The sequence below is a fragment of the Lygodium microphyllum genome, chromosome 9 (assembly GCF_053477565.2).
Source record: "Lygodium microphyllum isolate KBCC chromosome 9, Lygodium_microphyllum_v1.1.10, whole genome shotgun sequence".
Classification (NCBI taxonomy): domain Eukaryota; kingdom Viridiplantae; phylum Streptophyta; class Polypodiopsida; order Schizaeales; family Lygodiaceae; genus Lygodium; species Lygodium microphyllum.
The window spans coordinates 31,320,002-31,328,850 of record NC_141143.1 but is presented as its reverse complement, the minus strand read 5'-3'; the positions used below and the strand labels follow the sequence as shown (position 1 = coordinate 31,328,850).

At 38.3% G+C, this 8,849-nt stretch overlaps 1 pseudogene; it reads left to right on the top strand.

Moving 5' to 3' along the window:
- The first annotated feature begins 5,177 nt into the window (after window positions 1-5,177).
- Window positions 5,178-6,869, top strand: LOC148030918 (ribonuclease TUDOR 1 pseudogene; annotated as a pseudogene).
- Window positions 6,870-8,849: the final 1,980 nt, after the last annotated feature.

Below are 8,849 nucleotides of genomic sequence, written 5' to 3'. Positions count from 1 at the left end.
GTTGTGGAATCAATCTTCTCTTCGTCTTGCCTTTGTTGTTGTTGTTGTAACATTTGGATTTGTTGTTGCTGAGTTTGCTGCAGTATGTGCACCAATTGTTGTAGAGTATCTCCTGAAAAATCCCCCATATTGGAGTTCTCTTACACTGACCTTCACGTCGGGTTCACTAATGTCGCAGCGCGTAGGTTGAAAGTCACCACAGGGGCTTGGCAAGAGAAGAATGTATGGGGGTTCAAGAGCTTTGACTTCGAAGATGATAGAGATAAGAGAAGGGTTGAAGGTTTCAAGCCATGTTCTTGAAGATAAGAGACATCAGGGTGTAGGTAGATTCAAGGAGAGGAGCAGATGGAAGAGAAGGGGTTCGAAGAGATTGAAGATGTAGAAGAATACTCCCAAAAAGAAATAGAAAATATAGAAGAATACTAACATAGATGAAGGCTGTCAGTTTCTTTCAGTATTATGAGAAAATATAACTCTAATAGAAAAAACGTGTACAAAATAATACCTTCCTCTATGCTGCCCACATCACCAATCTGATGCTTCCAATGGCTCCGAACGGGGGGTTAAATACCAAGACACCTGGCCAAAATCCTACGAGATCACTCCTTCTTCATCTCCCACTTTCGGAGTGCTGTTCACTGCCTAAAAATTCATGTGTTTTGACAACAATTGTATACTCAATTTATAAATGATTATAAAACATTGTTTAGCATATGTGGCTGAAAGGGTGGTAAGGATACATGTCCTGCCACCCCAAAAATTTTCTTATTTGCAACCATCGCTATTAGCATCATAAACAAACCTCTACTATGCATCTCTATATGCAACACAAATATTGCTATTTGTGTTGCTATTCACGTTGCTACATGTGTCACTATGATACAAATAGCAATGATGCAAATAGTAATACACATAGCAACAATTCTGTATAGATCTGTATACTAATGGTTTTAGCGACAATGGGGGCAATTTTTTGGATGAATAATTCTCTTGCTTTAAACATCTCTATATGGTTAGTATCTTATATTGTTCCCACCCAAACTTAGTTGCATATATTCTAAACTTGGGGTTGCCTTTTGATAGGATGTATGGGATTTTACTGGGAAAAATTTTCAGCCAATAGATTTGATTGTAGGTAAGCATGGTCTCATAGAGAAGGAAAAGGATTGGCTTATATTACTATTTATGAAGATCAAGAATCCTTGGAAAACTTTTAACTTGCTAAAGGATGATTGCCTTTTTAAATGTTGGGTGAAAGACCAAGACAAAGCAATTATTGCATTAAAGCAAAGGGAATATTTTCAATTAATAGCCAATGGGAGATGCTTCCTAAAGGGAAAAGACAGGTGGAGGAGAGATGAACATAGGGCAAGTATATTTACATGGAAGCATAGACTGAAGAAGGCCAAGAGTGCTACACATCTTGCAATGAATATGGTACTATGGCAAGTTATTTCTAGGAATTTACCCATTTGTGATAAGATCAAGAAGCTTGGAATATATTTTCCTTTATGTCCTCTATGTAAGAGGAAGGAAGAAAATGTTAAGCTTCTTTTTTTGGAAATGCATGGATTCGACTATTATGTTGGAGGATGAGATAAGATATAAAGAAGATTCAATTGCATGCATGCATTACTTAGAAACAAGCAATCTTGGGTGATTGGGGCAACTTGATTAAGGTCTTCCAAAAAGTATAGGTAGTCTTGAGGGCTTTGGTTTTGCATGTTGCTTCATAATCTAAAGAACTAGCTGATGCATAATCAAATTGTTTTCAGTCGGGAAGTCCTAGAGATAGAGCTACTAGCATTTTCATTGATGCTTCATTTTAGTGAAGAAAGTAGCTAGGAAAGATGAGGCTTTATGTGCCTAGTATGGATTGTTAACAATGCTTGCTTGAGGCTTCTAGCCTAGTATACCAATTTTTGGTGATGTAAATCTAACTTTTTAGTATCGGGTACACATTACAATTAAAGTGTGTTTTTTGTGATATTACATAGATCCAACGTTATAGGATTCTCTCAAATGCACTTTGATATCCAAACTTCAAGTTTTAACATATGCAAAAATCTCTAGTAACACAATCTATAACTATGTAGTTGAGGCTTAGAAAAAAATTTGGAAGTTTTAATGTAATAACATATGTGTCTATCATGATGATGGAGATGACCACTATTAACTATACTTGCCTTATAAGTGAAGCCCATTCATAGCATGTTTGACCATGCAACCTTATCATTCCACCTGGCTAGGGTATGCTTGGACAATGGTAGAGGGAACTTAGCAAGTAAGTAGTAAAGATGCTGGCCCCAAGAAGGTAGATGGGTTTTTCCTTCGTATGCCCTTCTATACATGTGAGTTAAAATATATTGATGCATTTTGCATATTTCTAAGTTGAAATATGGATCTCTCTTTGTCTCTCTCTCTCTCTATTTGCCTGTCGGTCTCTCTCTCTCTCTCTCTCTCTCTCTACTATAAAGTTGGAATCTACAAGGTGCTATTGGCTACAAGTCTCCTAGAGAAAGACTATTAGGAAAACTAGCCCTCCCTCACAACTCTCTCTCTCTCTCTCTCTATCTCTCTCCTTACACTGAAATCTAGATATAGAGGGGTTGTATTGGTTATGGGCTCCTTTTTGTTTGGATCATACCATCCAATGATGTTTAAGCCATCTCTTCTTTAGTATGGGCTCTTCTTTTTATTTCCATTGACCCTAACATTTATAATCTAGACATGACCTTTTATGATGTTGCAAAGTCTAAAAAGGAGGCTATAGATTGCATAGCTTATATAGATACAAAGTTTTATTATGAACCCATTTTTGCATTGTGACTTCAAGTTTTCAAACCCATAAAAGAGTGTGTATTGCACCATAGTAGCATCTAGATAATGCAAGGCATATTTCATAGTTTGTAGTGCTTTATTTTTTGGAGTGGTTCTTTTTGCATCATCTCCACTACATGAGCTTCATAATGAGGTGCAAGTAAAGTAAATCTACTTTGCAAGGGAACTACTCAACCAACCAAACATTCATCATTATATGATGAGCATGGTAACGATTTGTTTTCTTGTGAGCAAAAGGAAGTAACCATGTGATCAATTCCCTTTTCTCACAACAACGTGACATAGGCAAGGTGTAGTCTCATGAGCTTCATATTGAAAACAATCACATGAAACGCGGCGTTGTGATGTTATGAGGACAAAGTGTGAAAAAGTATGGAATGCATCATCATCTGACTTCTCTATTGATCTAGAGAGTCAATGTGATCTGAGCCATTAGTACTAGTGTGAGTTGCATGGATTATCCAAAAATACTAGATTTTTGGATAATTTTAGTCTATTTTTTATATTATTTATTTTAAAAATCTAAAAAAGTTAGAAAAAGCTTCTAGATTAGGATGGCATGCAAAAAAGCTAGTTGCTTTTTTAGCCAATTAGGAGATTTTTCATAAAAAGGATAGACCGACGAAATTGTGCGCGTCACAATCGCTGTAAACAGGCTCAAAACTATAGATTGAACTGAAAGGAAAAGAAGGAGTGATCTGGGAGATTCATGAGCAAGTGTCCTATAGTTTTACCCCTCTTTCGGAGCCAATAGAGGCATCAAATTTGGGTTTTGGACAGTAGAGAAAGAGCTAATTTTGTGATCCATGTTTTTGGTCTACGAAGGAGCTCCAGGAGAACTAATGCCTGGAGATTGCTTCTGAGTAGTGCGAAGATTCTAGGTTCTTTCAATACATATTGATTCAATTCATTGTGATTTTTTTTTTGTTGTGTTTACCACTTGGGTATTCTCTATCTTCTCTTCCATCTCCTATCTCTACTTCTACTTCTAATCCCTGGTGGATTCGACCTTTCGACAAAAACCCCTTCGACATTGGTGAACCCGACGTGAAAGGTCGTCACAGAAGAAGGAAAGATAATATGGGAGAACCTTCGAATACAATCTCCAATGATGTTTTGCAATAGTTGGTGAAAAATATGAATATGCTTATGAATGTACAACAACAACAACAGTAGGTGATGCAAGATTCAGCTCAAACAGAAAGTGTTGTGATGAATGCTTTGCAAGCAGTTGAGCATGAGGTGAAGTTATTCAATGGTAGGAATGTATCTGCATATGTGCATACCTATGATCAGAAGATGAAATTCTTTGGAGTGGCTCAATCTGCATGGAGCCGGAATTTTGTACGTGTTACTGTTCATGAACTAAAAGCATGGATTACTCAATTATACTTACAGGATGCTGACTGGGTATCCTTCAAGAAGACACTCAGGGAATAATTTTACATTGAGGACACCAATTTGATTATACGCAAGACTTTTTAGGAGTGGGTTATACAACCCAATAAGGGTCTTGTGGCTACAGAATTGTTAAGAGAATTTGAAAGACGATTTGAGCACTTGGATCTTGCAAAACAGCAAGCTCTTGCAAGTCAGAAAATTGAATGGGAGGAGAAAAAAAGAAGAGAGAAACGATGGAGGGAGGCAATCGAGTATGCACCGAAATTAGAATTGAATATTAGTTTTCACTTTAATGAGGAGAGGTAAGATCTTCATTATGACAACCTTTGCCAACTTTATGGCGACCTAGATTTCTAGGTTTGATGTGACTACGAGAATATCACGACAATGACTTATTAACAAATTTTGATATTTTAACTTACCAAAATATAAACCTTTTAAAAATTCTATAAAATGATTTTATTTCTTAAATTGTTTTCTCTCTCTAAGATCTCTTACATGGCGTTTTCAAGACCTCAAAACTCCCCTAATGAGAGGTGAGGTTGGAGATAGATGATCCACATCCATATCATTGCAGCAAGTGGAAACTATTGAACTGGTCTAGGAGTTCTGCTACTCAAGGGTGGATTGATGATGGTAAGATCTTGCTACTTGACACTCATGTTGACATTAATCAAGGTGAATTGCTTTGTATATGCTGCATTTGGATGAGCCCCAGAGGATGGATGACCCTGTTGTGCCATGTCTATAGGGAAATCATGCTTTACAGAGAATGGAAGGCCCTAGTTTATTGCACTCTAAAGATGCTGGCATTCTCCTCCCCCAAGGCCTTGGTATATTGTACCTTGAAGGGGATCCCACTTTAAGGACGATTGATGGTGCTACTATGCTTCACCTTGAGGATGACAACAATTTGCGGAGAAGAGAAGGCCCTGATGTGCTTCACCCTACAAAATGGAAATGCACTTAGGAGGATAGATGGTCATGGAATATTACGACTTTCTAGTGACAAGATTCTTAGGAGAGTGGAAGGACCTGAAATATTACCTTCTCATGGTGATATTATGCTGAGAAGAATTGAAGGTGTTGGTGGAATGCTGCATGTTGAAAATGGTATTGTAGCAAGGAGAATGGAAGGTGTTGGTATGATCCATCCTGAAGGTGATGGCATTCTTAGGAGAATGGATAGACTTGCCATTCTTAGAAGAGTATAAGGCCCCAGTTTTAATGCAGATCCTGGCAATGATTTTAGGCGGATGGAAGGGCATGGTATGCAAAGGTCATATGGCAACAATTTTGGTCGGCGGATGCTTGAACATGGCATCAATGTTGCAAAAATGGTGTAGCAAGAGGACTTGCCATGGTTGTCACGCACAGTGATTTTGAAGACTGATCTAGTTACTATGATGCATTACTTGGAGCTGAATCAAGAGCTACGAAGGGAAAGAAAGGAGTACACTCAGCTAGAGAACCTCCAATAATGCATACCAATGATTTAACTCTACGAACTTCTAGGCCAAGGGATCATAATGCAAACAAGAAAGCTCAAGTTTTGATACAGAAAGCCAAGCATCTTTTACCCTTCCTTTAGAGAGCAAAGAGGTTTTCTATTGTAATGGAATATGTGCTTAGTGGACACCACTTCAAACTGTTTGTACCAAAAGAAACTCGTGCCATTGCATTCTCTATGTCTGGGGTAAGATGCCTGGGCCATGGGAACCATATGTAGATGATGTGATAGCTTTTATGAGGCACAAAATACTACAGAGGGATGTAGAGATTTAGGTAGAGATAGTTGATAGAATGGGCAGATTTGTGGGCACCTTATGGGAGTCCAAAACAAATGTGGCTATCTCTTTTCTAGAGGTTGGGTTAGCAAAGCTTCATCCTCTATTTTCAGCTGATAGTACTATAGAAGGTCACTTATTGGTTCAGGCTGAGCAAAGTGCTAAGAAACGATTGATAAAGGTATGGGAAAACTATGTTGAAGGACAACAAGAAGCAGATACTGCTATTTTGTCTAATGCTAATAAATCTAAGCAATACGTTCTAAAGGTATGTGTGACAGAAGTACTTGGAGGTGGTAAGTTTTATGCTCAGTTAGCAAGTGATGCACATGTCTCGAGTATCCAAATGCAGTTAGAAGCCTTAAGAGTGAATGAAAACTCACTTGCATTGGTGAATTTCCAACCGAAATAGGGTGATGTTGTTATGGCACAATTTTTAGTGGATGGTTCCTAGAATCGGGTGATGGTTGTAAATTTTCCCCAATAGTCAGGAAAGTACTATGAAGTCTTTTACATAGATTATGGGAACCATGAATTGGTTTCATTTTCCAAATTAAGGCCTTTAGATCCATCTATCTCTGGCACCTAGGGCTTGCTTTACTGTGTAGCCTTGCTTATATCAAAGTACTTGAGCTAGAAGAAGACCATGGATAAGAGGCATCTGAATATCTCAGTTCAACTATTGGACATAGGAGTTTCATGGCTACTATAGTTGGTAAAGATACTTCTGGCGGAAAAGTAAAAGGCCAAGGGACAAGCAGTAAGTTTATTGTAACTCTTTATGAGGCAGAGCCATCCAAGTCTGTGAATGCTACAATGCTTGAGGTTGGATTTTCTTAGACGGCTAAACAAACGGTTTCTTATTCTCATTAAAATGAAATAAAAAAACATGTATGATATTATTGTGATAGTTATGATATGAGGCTACAATATTGCTAGATACAAAGGAGAGTAAAGTATGGCTAAAAATAGAAGGAATTGACCTGAAACTTTTCATTCTATTCGTGGCTAATCTAATCATTGCCATTACAAGCCATACAATATAAAAATGCTTGAAATAATGAATGAAAACCATATTTTCGAGGCTAAACAAACTTATGATCCTGTACAGGACCATTTCTAATAATCATTAGGCTCTGGCGTTTTTAATGAGAGTAAGAGAGTTTATTGACAAAGAGGAGGAACAAGTGGGACAATGATAAAAGAAAGATTAGTGACCAAGAATGTAGAGCCTTGCTCCACACTTCACGGTGGCTTGATGCAAGTGATGCAAAAAGACATAAGAAATTGATAGATAAAATGCACCATAAAGAGACAATGGTATCTACCAAAACAAATTAGTTGTGGCTCCTAGTTCCAATTCTTTCTCTCACTCTTGGCATCCCCGAATGAATGCATTGACTACTACTCTGGAGACAAGAATCTCTTCGAGCTGCAAGCCACAATCACCTAATTGAGAAACACAATCAATTCATGTCTAAGATGGACCGAGTGGTTTCAATCCTCTCCGTCACCAACATGCAAGCCAAGGTAATCAATGAAAAGTAGCTTACGACTCAAGGTGCTCAAATGGCTACAATTAAAAGGACAGATCAACATGATTTTGAGCAGCATCATGGACATCCTCATGGAAATGATGAGTACCCTGACCATAGGCATGGTTTGGATAATGTGCAAATGCAGCATCATGTGCCTACTTATGGTTAACATGTATATGATGATTGTGCATATTTTGATTAGCAGCATGCATCTGATGACTATGTATGTTCTTATGACTACATTCTGGTCACATACATGAACAACCATCTAGAAAACCTTATGTACATGGGAATCATGAAAATGTATATGAGTATCTACATGGAGAGCAACATCATTATCAGCAACAGAGTGCTCGATATCATCAGTCACTTGATCATTACTATGAGTAGCATGCACATCCATATGAGCAACATGATGCTTCTCATGAACAATACCATGATGAGAGCATCTCATTGCAACTTCATGAGCAGGTGTCCCATCATCCTAAGGCCCTTAACTTTGAACGCCTAGTAGTAGCCACGAATGTGGGGCTCACGAACATGCAATGCCTAGGGGTTTATGTAGTGAATGCAGTAGTGATTGCATCCTCATCTGCTCCAGTTCTACATGGCATAGTCGTTCCCAATGAGTTTATGGAAAATTCAATGCATGCTACCCTATGGTTCAGTGAGGATCTTGTGCCACCACCAGTGCTTGAAGATGACACCATAAATCACTTCTATGATACAACGAATGCCTTGGATCACAATTATCCTTTTGACCCTGGTGGTAGTACAGACACCCATGATTGTATGGATAACTCTTATGCTCTTGATGCTTATCATGTAGGTTATCCATTTGATCCCACGGAAGGAATGGGTTCACAAAATCCCTACCTTGATCAACATTTCACCAGTGTAGCTCTCCCCCTACTTCAAGGGTGCAATTTCGATAGAGGATTAGCTAACTTTGCCCTAGTATGCACTGCGGAAAACTTGCAGACATCACACTATTCTAGAACAGTTTTTACCCAGCATTAATGGCAATCAAGTGTCACCTATATGGGTTGAAAGTACGCTTCATGAGCTTCATTTTGACATGTCTCATGCCTCAATTGGGGATGCCCATAGGAATTTATGATCAGTTTTCTACAGCCTTCCTTGTTTTGGATAGCATGATGACCACTGTTTGTCAACCTCTAATTGTCACGAATTGGTGGCCAAAATCATACACTATCAACTTACACATGTTGTATGCATCATAACACATTTGTATGCCCCATTCCACATGAAGTTGTACTTC